The sequence below is a fragment of the Ischnura elegans genome, chromosome X (genome assembly GCF_921293095.1).
Source record: "Ischnura elegans chromosome X, ioIscEleg1.1, whole genome shotgun sequence".
In the NCBI taxonomy this organism is placed as follows: Eukaryota; Metazoa; Arthropoda; class Insecta; order Odonata; family Coenagrionidae; genus Ischnura; species Ischnura elegans.
Window position 1 is genome coordinate 73,389,765 of NC_060259.1, and position 14,277 is coordinate 73,404,041.

General features: G+C 38.2%; 1 protein-coding gene across 1 annotated transcript in view; it reads right to left on the reverse strand.

Annotated features, from left to right (window-relative positions):
- Positions 1–14,277, reverse strand: part of LOC124171186 (cadherin-like and PC-esterase domain-containing protein 1) — a 280,152-nt gene that overhangs the window by 167,679 nt on the left and 98,196 nt on the right. The gene's annotated exons all lie outside the window — the stretch shown is intronic.

Consider the following 14,277-nt stretch of genomic DNA (forward strand, 5'->3'; position numbering starts at 1 on the left):
TAAACCCCCATAATCTATCTATGGTTATAAGATGTAAATATATCTTAAGAATTGGGAAAAAATCTAGATGCACTAAATAAAATTAAGTCATAATTCATACTCAGTTAAACACTCACTCTTAGCAGTAAAAGAGCTAAAGAGGACAATTGAGGAGAAAAAGGCATAAGAGGCCACAGAATTCAGATACACTCCACAAAAGGCCATTAGAGAATTTTCAAACATTATATTACACAAGCATCCCTGGTGGGAGGTCACGAGTTCGCATACTTTTGCTGAAGAGTAAGAGCAGGGTGTCATAGCGTTGCCCACATAAAAAAGAATGATCTAACTCTTCAGTGAAGAATGGAGAATAGGTTGAGTAGAATGTTTGGCTGGTTTTTCGCTCAAAGTAGCATCATTGCACCTCAATTCAACAAACCTTTGTCCTACAGGGTCTCAGATTTTTATTTAAATTTCTTTATGGGTCAATATTCGCCTCAAACTAAATACCCTAAGACCGCATTTTTTGGAAAAATATTTTATTCCTTTTATGCACATTTTTTTTTTCATTTTTGCCAAAAAAAAGTGCCTTGAAAAATATTTCCTTCAAGCCTTCCACTGAGTTCTGATAGAGCTGTGGTTTGTGGCTTAATTTAAAAATGAGATTTAGAGTAGGACACAAAATGTGTAAAAAAAATTGATTGAATGCTCTTTCCAATTGCTTTTCTAAGTAAATGTTTAAAAATATGTTAATTGGGTCATACCACCTCAATTCAACAAGTTTTTATCCCTTAGGGTCTCATACTTCGATGAAAATTTCTGTATGGGTCTATTTCCACCATTGAAGAAGGATAAATAATATCCTACTTCACCAATATGGCATAAGTGAGCTTGAAAATAATGTCTATGCCCTAATCAAAGTTTAAGCTTTAAGATAAGCCATAAATCTTGTCTGTAAGACAATTTGGTGGTGATGTAGAAGGAATTATATCATTCAAGGCACTTTTTTTTGGCGAAACTGCGAAAAAATTAAAATGTACATTTTTTGCGCAAAACAGTCTCTTGGTATTTGGGCACAAGTGGATATTGACCCGTGAACAAATTTTCATAGAAATCCGACATCCTAAGGGAAAAACGCTTATAAAATTGAGGTGGAATGACTAAATAGTTCCAAAATACTCCTCTGGATTGGCCCAAACTTTTATTTTACCATCTGGACATATCTAAATATTCCTAAAGTATAATTATCGCTACCTCATAAGTGGATTTTTTTCACATATTAAAATCTACCGCGAGGAAGCAAAAACTGATGGGGTACGACTTACACTGCGGCTCGGCAAAGTCAATGCAAATAGCGGAACATTTGTTACGACATAGGAAGAGTTCAGTGCTCTCCATAGACGGCTCTCCATAGACGGATATCACCTGTGCGTTTAGATGAACCGTCATGGTACCTTGAAGTCACGGAGAAAATGTGAAATTGGTAAGAGAATAGGGTGGTTTCCTATTATTTTTTTATTGCCTAAATCAAAAGATTATTACTCCTAGAGTACGCATTAGATTTTCGAATTACGATATTTTTAGCGATTAAACGACAAGTGAAAATTTTCAAGCGCGCGAAAACGCGACGGCTAAGTAGGAATGATGGGAAAAGTCCGTGTGACGTATTTCTGGTTCCCGCTGCTGCCCTGTGAGGTGACCTTAAGGCGAGGCTTGAGCGGTGATACGGCGCAGGGTGCTAGCAGGTAGCTGAGTACCCTGCTAGCTGGTAGCGCTTGGCTTAAATAAGGAATATTAATACCTTATCAAACGAAGGAAACTTTCCGTCCTTAGCCAGTTTTAATAGGTGATTATTAAGACATGTTTCCCTGAGCTCTGTGCCCCATGCATGCATTGGTAATCTCAGACGATGTAAAACTCCTATCTCCTCCTATATAAACTAGGTCCCTGTGACGTCACGTGGAGCGCATGGGCGCCCATCTGGCCTTTTTCAAATGAAGTTAAAATTGACCATTGCCATTCGTGTAAACTGGGATTTCTAAAACCAAATAATTTGTATATTATGAATACACTAATAGTGGGTAAGAAATCGCAATTAATGCCTTTCGTTTTCTTTGATGAAGGAAACTACCCTATTCTGCCCTCCCGCCCGCACGTACATTTCGTGCGCGGGGATAGCACAGTCCGAAACAAAGGGTTTTCAGCGCAATTTTTCATGGATGGAGCTGCGGGTATAAGGGTTCACCGCTGTTAACCAAGGTAAACGGACCCTAAAGTTTGATCGGGTTAAGTTCTCGAAAACAGTCATATCCGAAAATGGTATTCATTAAAACGATTCGTCAGGTTATGTGGAAGGGTGATTCACGAAGAAAAAAGTCTTCCCAATACAACGAATTTCTTAAAACCTTACAATGAAAAAGTGCAAATACTAAATTTTCCGCCCACTTTTCATGAGTTGGTGGCGTCATTGGTGTTTTGGCTAATTTACTCGGTTAGAGATAGAGAGAGATAGACAATATAAAACGTTTTATTACTTCCAAAAACACGATATTCGCAAAAATTTATGAAAACGTGCAAAATAAGAAGCCTCCGGTAGCCACTGAGAAAAATCAGGGGTGAGGCTAACTTTCCAGAACACATTGCTGCTTCTTTTTTAGAAGAACGATAAAATACAGCTAAAATAATAAGACAACAATACAGATTGACAATGAAACGTGGGTGAACCCAGCGAGGAGCAGGAGAAAGTAGCTGCCAACCCTCCTACAAGCAAAAATTGCAAATGTCTTTAAGGAAAATAATATTGATATTTTTTCAAGCAAATATTTTTAAAAACAAAAAAAGAGCTGTTACAGTTTCCTTAAAATGCTGGTTTCATTCACCTATGCCATGCTTAAATCTTACCTATAACTTGAAAAGCCATGGATTGCCCCCCCCCCCCTTTAGTTTTGATCCTGTGTACTTCCTTGCAATGAAACAAATTGGAGTGCAATAAACAGACAAACTTCATGCGGAATTATTAATAAAATGATATACCTACACGTGGCTAAGTAAGCAGCCATTCTGCTGTCAATTTAAGCAATTCATTTTTAGTATTGTTATTGGAATTTATATTCTCTGTTGTCAAGTCCAACGTACAGGACCTAATAGGGTAGTTTCCTTCATCAAAGAAAACGAAATGCATTGATTGCGATTCCTTACCCACCATAAGTGTATTCATAATATACAAATTATTTGGTTTTAGCAATCCCAGTTTAGACGAATGGCAATAGTCAATTTTATCCTCAATTGAAAAAGGCCAGATTGGCGCCCATGCGTGCGCCACGTGACGTCACTGGGACCTAGTTTCTATACGATTAGATGGGAGTTTTATATTGCCTGAGATTACCAATTCATGCATGAGGCACAGAGCTCAGGGAAATATCTCTTAATAATCACTCATTAAAATTACCTAAGTTCGGAAAGTTTTCTTCGTTTGGTAAGGCATAAATAATCCTTATTTAAGCCAAGCGCTACCTGCTAGCAGCCTGCGGCGTATCAGCGCTCAAAGCCTCGCCCCAAGGTCACCTCACACGGTGACAGCTGGAACCAGAAATACGTCACACGGACTTTTCCCAGCATTCCCACTTAGCCGTCGCGTTTGCGCGCGCTTCAAAATTTTCACTTTTCGTTTAATCGCGAAAACTAGATATCGTCATTCGAAAATCTAAGAGCGTGAAATGCGTGCTCCAGGTGTAATAATCTTTCGATTTAGGCGATAAAAAAATAATAGAAACCACCCTATTCTTGACGGAAAGAATCGTCTACCATAGTTTTAATAAAAACGAACCACGCGAGAGCGGGAAGTAGTGGAGAGGAGTTGAGTCGGTGACGTCATCACCTTGTCTGAGAAAGAGTTGTGCTCGTCAACTTTTTGCCGCGAATAGCTTGAGAAGCAGGTGAAGGACCGAAAAAGGGGAAAATACGTGTCTATTTATTTTTCAAACTATCGCAATCGACAAAAATTACAAAAAAATACTAGTAAAAGAGCGCTTTGAAATGTGAGGTCTCTAGATTGAAAAACTCACTCAGACTGAGACGCAGCTCACGTAAAATAAAAATTAATCAAAAAATAGCATATTAAAACGCGCCAATAACAGAGGTTTAAGAGAAATTAGTTTTCAGAAGTACAGTTGGATTTTTCGCGGAATTCAACATCCGACAGTTCAAACACGACGATTTAGACAAGGCCAATAATTTCATAAAAATTCATGGGAATGAAACTCGTCCTAAATATGTGTATAGCAGTATACACAGAAAATAAATATGACTGAAAATATTTGTACCTTAGATTAAATTAAAGTTCTATTTGCGAGCTGCGAATCATCAAATATTGATCTTCATTCCAGCATTGAGAAAACCCGTTTTATACTCCAAACACTGTAGAAGCTACACAAATGTGTTAGGTATTTAACGACGAAATTTTGGGTAAAACTAAAACCTTTTTACTAATATTTGAATTAAGTGATAATACAATTGAATTTTCTTAGTAAGCATGCTTATTTAGGGACCTGCATCCAAAATTGAGCACAATCTTGAAATAACTTGATTGTGATAAAGTTTGAATAATTAAGACTCAGAATTTTCCATTTTTCGATTCGAAGCCTACTTCTCGAGTTATTCGCCGGGAAAAATCGACGGGCTTAACCTCTCCGCTGATAAGTTGATGACGTCACGAACTGATGGAGAGTACGTCTTCCTTTTGCAGCTACTTCTCACTCTTGTGCCAAGGGCACGCGTGATACATATATTGTCGTTCACACTCTCTTCAATGATTCCTTCCGTTAGTGAGCAGTTCTCCTCCATCGAGAAAATGAACCAGAATTCTAATTACGCCATTAACTCAAGAAAAATGGGCGGAAATTTCTGCGTTTCTATATATGTACCATAAAACCCACTTCCAACCACTGACTGAATTATTCATCAAATGTTTGGGGTGACCGAGACGAGATACGACAAAAAGTCATAGAATTGCCCCTATCAAAAATCGTCTGAAACCACAGGAAAAATTATAGAAAAACTTAATTCTCTATATATTATGGAGTTGCCAACTGCCCCTATACCTTTACTTTTGGGGGGTATTTGGGGGTCAAAATATCGATTTTTCAAATGTGCCCTTTTTTTAAATATAGACCACGTGATATCAGATTTCACCTATTTCTTTCTACCGTATTTTCTCATGGCATTTTGATACCGGGTTTGACTTGACGACCCCATTGCTGAATTTCTAATTTTGTAAATCCGTGAAAAGCGTAGAACTTTATATCTTTGTCATTTTCTACCTCTCAGCAACCACTACAGATTTCGTATGCTCGTCCATGGCTATCAATGATGGTTTCAAATCTGCGTGGTGTATCCGTCAGCGCGTGAGTGTGAGTTTTCCTTTGTTTTTCATTCTTTGCTCTCTGCACGACTCGCAAAACACGTAAACCTGATAGTGGAGACCTACGCACAAATTTGATATATGAAGCAAATCTTCGAGGCACGCAAGTGAGATTTGTCTTTTTTTTCCAATATCATTCACCAGCAAGAAATACCCATTGAATATCAACGAGTATTAATGATAGGTATGTGGCTTTAAAATTAAAGAAACAGTCTACTACTCACAGTAGGTTACGCAAAAGCAGAATTATCCCACGACCATGTGATGCCAACATCATATTCTCGATGCATGTTCATTCAGATGTCTGGGAAAATACCCTGCCTCACTTTATCATACTCATTAATCATTTTCTCGTCCTCATCCAATCTTGTGGACGTCAGAACAAAATGGCTAAAAATCGAAGAGAGTAAGCAAATTAAAGCAAAAAAATTAAATACAGTATTTTCTTTTCCACGCAATGATATACATTTCCACCACATATTCCGAACAACTTAACAGAGTAACTTTAAAAACCGAAAGAAGGAAAGTCTCTGCGGTATCCAATTCTTTACTTACGGAAGAAGAGATTTTTAGTTTTTTTAATTGCCTATGATTCAAGAATGATAAATAGCTTCCTCACTATCTTGTCTGAGATCTAGAAATGCAGCATCACTTTAGCTATCACTAAACGAACTTAGCCTATGAAATAAGGTGCTTGTCAATGGCGTTACCTCCTGTCGTCTTATCGACTTACAATATTCGTCGCTAAACCCAGGGCTACCTCAAATGTTTCGTATGAGGCAATTTTCGTCGGGGCCCAAAACGGCAAATAATCAAGAAAGGGTATATTTAACATTTCCTGCAGATTTAAAATTTAGTTTCTGACATGTAACATTATTTTATATGACCAGAGGAGGTGGTAAATGAGAAAAACCATCACAAAACTCGAATTCAATGCGCCATAATACAGATTTGCTGAATGGGTCATTGAAATGTAATAGTAAAATCATTTCCCTCAAAACACACCGTCGGCAAATCACGGTTTTTCCATAAATTTTTAACTTCTTAGTCCAGAGAAGTCCCGGCCATGGTGGGACTTCATTTGATCACATTTTCCTCAAGTACTCAGCTTAAGTATTAACTCATGTATTCAGTTAATTGAGTTGGATGTCCTCTCTATTAATATTTATGCAAACGCTTTTGTACTTCACAACATGCACCTTGTGCTAATTTGAAAATAATCCTAAGAGAATTGCAAAGAAGGTGACGCGATATCCAATATCTTTCCGTCGAGATCAGAAAGGTCACAAGAAACAATACTCAGCCATTGGAAATGCTTGAAACGCCAATCTCAGTCCTTTTTTGTAACTACTGCCATCTCTATGTAAAACACATTTTTTTTATACCTGACTGATGAATGAGCAATAGAATTCCGACGACCCATTCTTCTCTTTCAAGTGGGAGAACGATGCATCTCGGACCTGGTTTAGCTGAGTTAGTTGAAAGATGGCTCTTAACGGCGTCTTTGTCAAGGTTCTAAGATGAATTCATCAGCAGCTGGATGGCGACTTGTGGGCCGCTTTTTCAACTTAGTCTAGACGTCTCAACAAGGGTGGAACCAGGATAGAAAATTCGAGCGAAGGGGTATGGGATGTAAAAGACAGATTAAATGGTCCACGTTCTATGCCACTCAATTAGCAGCATCTAGGGGGAAAGAAATGTTTGTTCTTCTCTCCCAAACATTACCGCGTTCACCGCTGTAACTCAATCGTGGAAGTATGAACAATGATGGCATCATTTTAGTATCAAGAGGGTCTCTACGAACTTATTTTTGACCTAGAAAAAAGAAGCTAATTTTGTCACATGCCACTACGATGCAAGAAGCCTTTGTAGACAGCTACGGGACATTGTTTAACTGTAAGAACTTTCAAAGCTCAATGAGGGCATTTATTATAAATTTATTAATAGCTGACTTCGTTAGCGAGGTTTTGGGGTCACTGTTTTCGTCAATTTCATTCAGTATTCCAAACCCGCAGGCTGGTTTGGACAGGTGGGAGAAGTGCTCACCACGAAGTAAACCAATGGCTCGTAAAAGTCAAATAAGGATAGGGAAGGACTTATTCCATTCTTATGGGCATGGACTAAGGTAATTAAATATTTTGTCGATGAAAATTGACACAGCCGATGCCCCGGCCGCCGTGACAGACACGTATCACCATCAGTTTCGGACGTGATAGGCCGACGACGGAGACAGGGCGATAAAAAGTGCTTTCACGGATACTTAATCGCTGTGATGACCTTCTGTCGTCAGTATCACGTTGCCCCTAGCAACGACGTCGATCTCACCCTTCTCACAGTTGCATAATCAGGGTGATGGCGGTGAATCTCACTTATAGAGATTTTCAGGGGCGGATCCAGGATTTTTTCTGGGGGGGGCACAAGGGTCCAACAGGTTTTATCATATTTGAGATTAAAAACAAAATACAACAATAGGGTGGTTTCCTATTATTTTTTATAGCCTAAATCGAAAGATTATTACTCCTAGAGTACGTATTTCACGCATTTAGATTTTTAAATGACGATATCCCTTTTTCGCGATTAAATGAAAAGTGAAAATTTTCAAGCGCGCGAAAACGCGACGGGTAAGTATGAATGCCGGGAAATCTCTCCGTGTGACGTATTTATCGTTCCCGCTGCCGCCCTGTGAGGTGACCTTAAGGGAGGCTTGAGCGCTGATACGACGCAGGCTGCTGGCGGGTAGCTGAGTACCCTGCTAGCTAGTAGCGCTTGGCTTAAATAAGGATTATTAATACCTTATCAAACGAAGAAAACTTTCCGACCTCAGACAGTTTTAATAAGTGATTATTAAGAGATGTTTCCCTGAGCTCTGCGCATCATGCATGCATTGGTAATCTCAGACGATGTATAACTCCTATCTACTCGTAGAGAAACTAGGTACCTGTGACGTCACGTGGAGTGGCATCGCGTGGGCGCCAATCTGGCCGTTTTCAAATGAGGATAAAAATGGACCATTGCCATTCGTCTAAACCTGTATTTCTAAAACGAAATAATTTGTGTATTATGAATACACTAATGGTGGGTAACGAATCGCAATCAATGCCTTTCGTTTTCTTTGATGAAGGAAACTACCCTATTACTACAGAAAATATTCGCTTTATTTTGATGTGAAAGTTATTAATATAATATCTAATAAATAGCTTAGGCATTTCCGGCAGTCATTTGCCCTGCATGCAGTAGAGGAAGTCGCTATGGAGGCGACAGGGTTAATGTGCCGCGTGAGGACGAAAACTAATCCGTCTAACGGAAGGACGGGGTGGAGTAGCATTTTGAGTATTTTTTTTCTGGATCCATTTTAGTTTTTGTAGATTACTATATATTCAGCTGCGTTGTTTTTAGCGCAATTATTTCCTTCCGCTATAGTTCTTAAACTATTTTTAGGAGAGCATAGGCACGCAGAAATAACAAGTAAGATCAACTGGAAAAGATTTATAGGCTTGAAAATGTACCACTCTTGGGAAGAGATGCTTATTTTAGGGGTAAATATTTTTATATGAAATAAAATACGCAACAACATTAAATAATACCCATAAATAATGGATTTCTTCGAGTCCAATCACGCGCCAGCCCAGCCGCTGCCCGCGTCAGCGCATTGCATCATTATAGTTAAACCATTGTAGAGGTTGGGGTAGCAAATATTAGCAAAAATTTTCTCTGCAGTTACGTTGATATACTATCCCTTTGTATTCGTGCAAAAGTCTCCGCGATGGAAAGTGGTGCTCCGAACGATATTGTACATTTTATTTGAAAATTTCGGGTAAAAACCACTAAGAATTTAAAAAAATTATATTAAAAGTAGTATACGTGGTAAAACCCGAAATAAAATGTATTTTAAACTATGCAGTTATGTCTATATTTGTAGGTAAAAGTGTTTTTCCGCGAAATATATTGTGCAAAATTTGTCCTCTATGAAACTGAACATCTTCGAAATCGACGGATTTCACGCAACTATCGTTTTTACACTGAATGTTTGACGGGTCCCAGTAGCCGCTCTAATTAACGAAAATTCCAAATTAGTACCATATTTTGTAGAATATATCCTGTAGAATTCGAATAAAGCATTCAAATATTCCTTGCAAAAATTCGAAAGAATGACTTTATGCCAGCTTTTTTTCGATTTGGGACTACTGTGGGACGTAGCATAATTGTTTTTTGAATCTGTTCTGCCGGTAACGGGAAGTCTCAAAATTTATTGATGTAATTTTGTAAGAATGCAATTTTTGTGTGCTTCTAGTGGGATTAGAGGTGCGATTGTTTCCTGTCGCCTCGAACGGCTCATACTCCATTGATATTAGTTCGGCCATGGCTAAACGTACAGTCCGCGTGGAGACGGCAATTATTTTCGAAAAAGTCGAAAAAGTTGAATTTTGAGTTCGGTTTTACGAACCCTCTCAGCTACCGAAAAAACATTAAGAGATTTAATCACTAAGTTCTTCAACCTGAGGTATAGTTTGTATAGGTTGAGGAACATCTCCACAGAATAAGCCTCAGCGCATGAATTTCACATATTCAATATTAGGGGCAGTTCCTTTCTTATGCCCACCTCGTGCGCCGATGTCTTTTACCAAGATTTATTGTAATTGCTTGTTTTTTTTGCGTGTTTGTCCTTCGGGAAAAAATATTGCAACTCAAATTTCGACCTCTTTTCTGATTAGCTAGAACAATATAATATTTAGGGTAGGTCACAAGTGGATGGCAATGCAATGTTCTCTCACGTTTACCATCATGGAAACAGTATCTCGAGTAATATACAGTGATAAAAATTAAATACGGAGATTAGTTCCAAAATTGGCCACTAAAATTCAATGGAGGCGTTGCAATCATAATAGGTGTAATGTATTCTCTTCAGGACACTAACAAATCACGTCCTTAGCAGCCCAGTCGTAAAAGTGGGCGGGGGAGCCCGGATCGAGGCTCACGGGAAGCCATTTTTTCTCGTGTAGCGTTTTCCACTCTAAAGGCCTGTTTACACGGTACCTACATTAACACGTACGGGTTAATGTCTAAATGTATGAACGCGAGAATGAACGCCAAAATGCACCGTGTAACCACCCAACTTGTGTGAATGCATGTACAGAAAATAGAACCTGTTCTAATTTGGTTCATGCATTCGTACATGTTCCGTTACAGTCCACAAAAATCATTCACGCAAACGTACATTAACTCGTGCGTGTTAATATACCGTGTGACCAGGCCTTAACAGAACTAAAAAGTCTCAAATAATTTTACATTAAAAATGTTTTTTATTAAAAAGAACAAAATAGCGACCTATGGCCCCTTAAATTATTGAAATTTTCAAATACGTTTAATGAGAAAGGTACAGAAAGTTTTGGAAGGACGTTTCAGATATCAAAAACGTAAGACATGGTACGCATGTAAAATTATATTCGCGTTTATCTAAGAGACAAGGGTGATTGGCCAGCAAGTATTAATTTTATAATAAAGCATGTGCACCACGTATTTCGTGTTTGATATCTGCAACGTTCCTCTAAAACTTATTGTAACTTTCTCATCAAGCATATTTTGAAATTTCAGGGGCCGTAGGACGTTATTTTCTGTTTTAATGAAACGTGTTTTTAAAAAAAAATAAATTTTTAGACTTTAATATTATTATGTCTTGGGGCTGCCGAAGGCTTTACCCGATATTTTAGCCTGAATCCCTTCGATAATTAACAAATCGCTCTGCCAACCGCCTCCACGCTCCCAAAATAAAAATAAAACAAAATACGAATAAAAAATTATCAAATGTTAGCGGTGAAAGTTGACGGAGAAGAATGAGTACGGCAATTACGATATTTCTCTCCTTATTAATTATGTTTCTACGAAGTGACACCGAAGCAGTTCATTCATTTTATATCTTTATACTTTTCGGGCCAGCAAAAATTATAGCAGCGGAAAAAATCGCATACAAGCAAGGCAAAACCTACAAAAAGGTCACATCCATGGTAAACCACGGAATTCAGTGATTTTCCCCATGGCCTTTATTTCCCCCTTCTGCGAGAAAGGAAGAATATTTTTTAGGCATCCTAGCTATTTACAATCGTTTAAGAAAAGGGTAGTTTCCTTGATCAAAGAAAACGAAAGGCATTGATTGCGATTCGTGACCCACCATTGGTGCATTCATATTATAAAAATTATTTGGTTTTAGAAATCCCAGTTTAGACGAATGACAATGGTCAATTTTAACCTCATTTGAAAAAGGCCAGATTGGCGCCCATGCGATTCCACTCCACGTGACGTCACAGGGACTTAGTTTCTATAGGAGTTTTACATCGTCTGAGATTACCAATGCATGTATGAGGCACAGAGCTCAGGGAAACATGTCTTAATAATCACTTATTAAAACTGCCCATGGTTCGAAAGTTTCCTTCGCTTGATATGATATTAATAATCCTTATTTAAGCCAAGCGCTACCAGCTAGCAGCGTACTCTGCTACCTGCTACCTGCTAGTAGCCTGCGTCGTATCAGCGCTCAAAGCCTCGCCCCAAGGTCACCTCACTTGTGGCAGCGGGAACCAGAACGACGTCACACGGGCTTTTCCCAGCATTCATACTTAGCCATCGCGTTTTCGCGCGCTTGAAATTTTTCACTTTTCATTTAATCGCGAAAAATAGATATCGTCATTTAAAAATATAAAAGTGTGAAATGCGTACTCCAGGAGAAATAATCTTTCTATTTAGGCAATAAAAAAAGAAAAGGAAACCACCCTATTGTCACTCGCGCGGGAGCTTGTAGTTTCGGCCGATAGCCCGTCATAAAAATTGTGGGTCGAACTGTCTTCCTCCGTGGGCTTATAAACTCTTTTTCGACCGTTCAGGGAAGATGGCCTTCGCTCGACATTCAAGAGTATTTGATGTTCTTTGCAGCGGGGGCGTGGTTCACTGGAATTGCCAACTCGACATCGATTCGGGACTTAGAAAACTTCCAGCTCCCGGGTGGTAAGATGTTTTCTGTCCGGGAATGTAAATGAAAAAAAAATAAAATAAAGAAAACTCACTTTCGATTGACGAATCTTCTATCGCCAAAGGTCTGCGTTTGAAAGAGGCTGAGAGCGTTGTCTCATGAAGCTGAGTGAAGGTTGAGGTAAGCTTTCCCGCTGAGTTATCTCCCACAGTGCCAACGCATTAACTATGAGTACTAGGGATGTAATTGTATTTATTCAATGACTTAAATGTACACATAAAATGATTGCACAAAACATTTCCTGTCTACGATGGTGTAGACTAGAAGTTTTCCTGGAAATAAGACAATTACTTACACCGCTTATTTTTTATCAGAGCGCCTCCCGGGTTTCAATGAATTATCATCATCTTCAGGCGCAAATTAATAATAATTAAGATGATGATAATTTATTGAAGCCCGGGAGGCGCTCTGATAAAAAATAAGTGGTATAAGTAATTGCCTGATATCCAGGAAAACTTATAAAGGAATACCACAAAGTAAATCAAGAGTTAGTGAATTCCGGTGTAGTCTAGAATTTTTGGACCACGATCGTATCGTGAAAAGCAATGAACCAGCGCCAAACTGTAGGCCTAAACTGAGGATCTGTAACTGTAGGATCTAAGGATATCAGATCATGATCGGGGGTACGCAGCAGCACTAAAATATATATATTAATTATTAATACAAAGGACTTACCATTCAGTAACATGCATCTCGATCAAAATATATATTTAAAAATAAATTAATTCGTATTAAAATCCTCAAAAAAAGGGGTTTACGAGAACATTTTTTTAAGAAGTATATTTGTTTTTTGGGTGCGTCGATAACCAAGGATATGAAGGCAAAGTACAACGACCCAATTTGGGCATTCTAGATTTGTTCTTAAACATTTCTAGAAATGAAACTCATCCAAAATTTAGATATAGCAACATGCTTAGAAAATAAATGTCTGACAAAATTTGTACCTTAGGATAAATTTGAGTCAAATTTTCGAGCTGTGAATCATTAAATATTGCTCTTTGCTCTAGCTTTGAGGAAAAATAGAAATTTTGATGCTCCAACCGATGATGAAGCTATGCAAATGCCGTTTTAACGATGAAATTTTGGCTAAACCAACTAATAATCGGATAAAATTAGTAATGGGATTAATTTTTCTAAGTGACTTTTATGTTTTTATTTAGGTGTGATTATAAAAACCTGACCGCAAAAACTAGACTTCAACAGTGGGCACATATTTGTCTCCCCTTCGTTGTGTACTGTAATATTCGATAAGGGGAAAAGAGCTTCCAACTCAACTTTTATCGTACCCCATATCGATTTTAACATGCCTACAAAGTATGTCTATTGTGGAGGCAAGAGAATAATGAACTCGTAAAGGTAAAAAATATTGAACCTTAGATAAATGTTACTATTTGTATCCTTTGTATTTCTAAAGAATAAATATGCAAAGGGCTTATTCAAAATCATTTTTATTATTGCCGAGTGTGATAGGGAAGGGCCACGTATAGTTCCGTTTTTCGATCTTTCATCTACTTCTCGAGCTATTATCGGCGAAATATCAACGGCAAATATAACTTAGCCCTTTCGTTTAAAAGTTCATGACGTCACAGACTCTCGTCGAGCGGATCATCGCTATCTGCTGCTTGTCGGCCTCGCGCATGCAACTCATGTTGATCATTATTCTGCAAACTCGAATGAACGATCCTTTTCGTCAAATATTGAGCCTTTCTAAAAGACTTAATGAACTAGAACATTAATGACGTCACTAAGTCATGAAAAGTGGGCGTCAACTCTTGCATTTTTCCATCATCAAGTCATGAGTTAATGTGGCAGCATTCGAAATGTGGTCGTAATGAAAATTTATGAAGATGAAATTCAT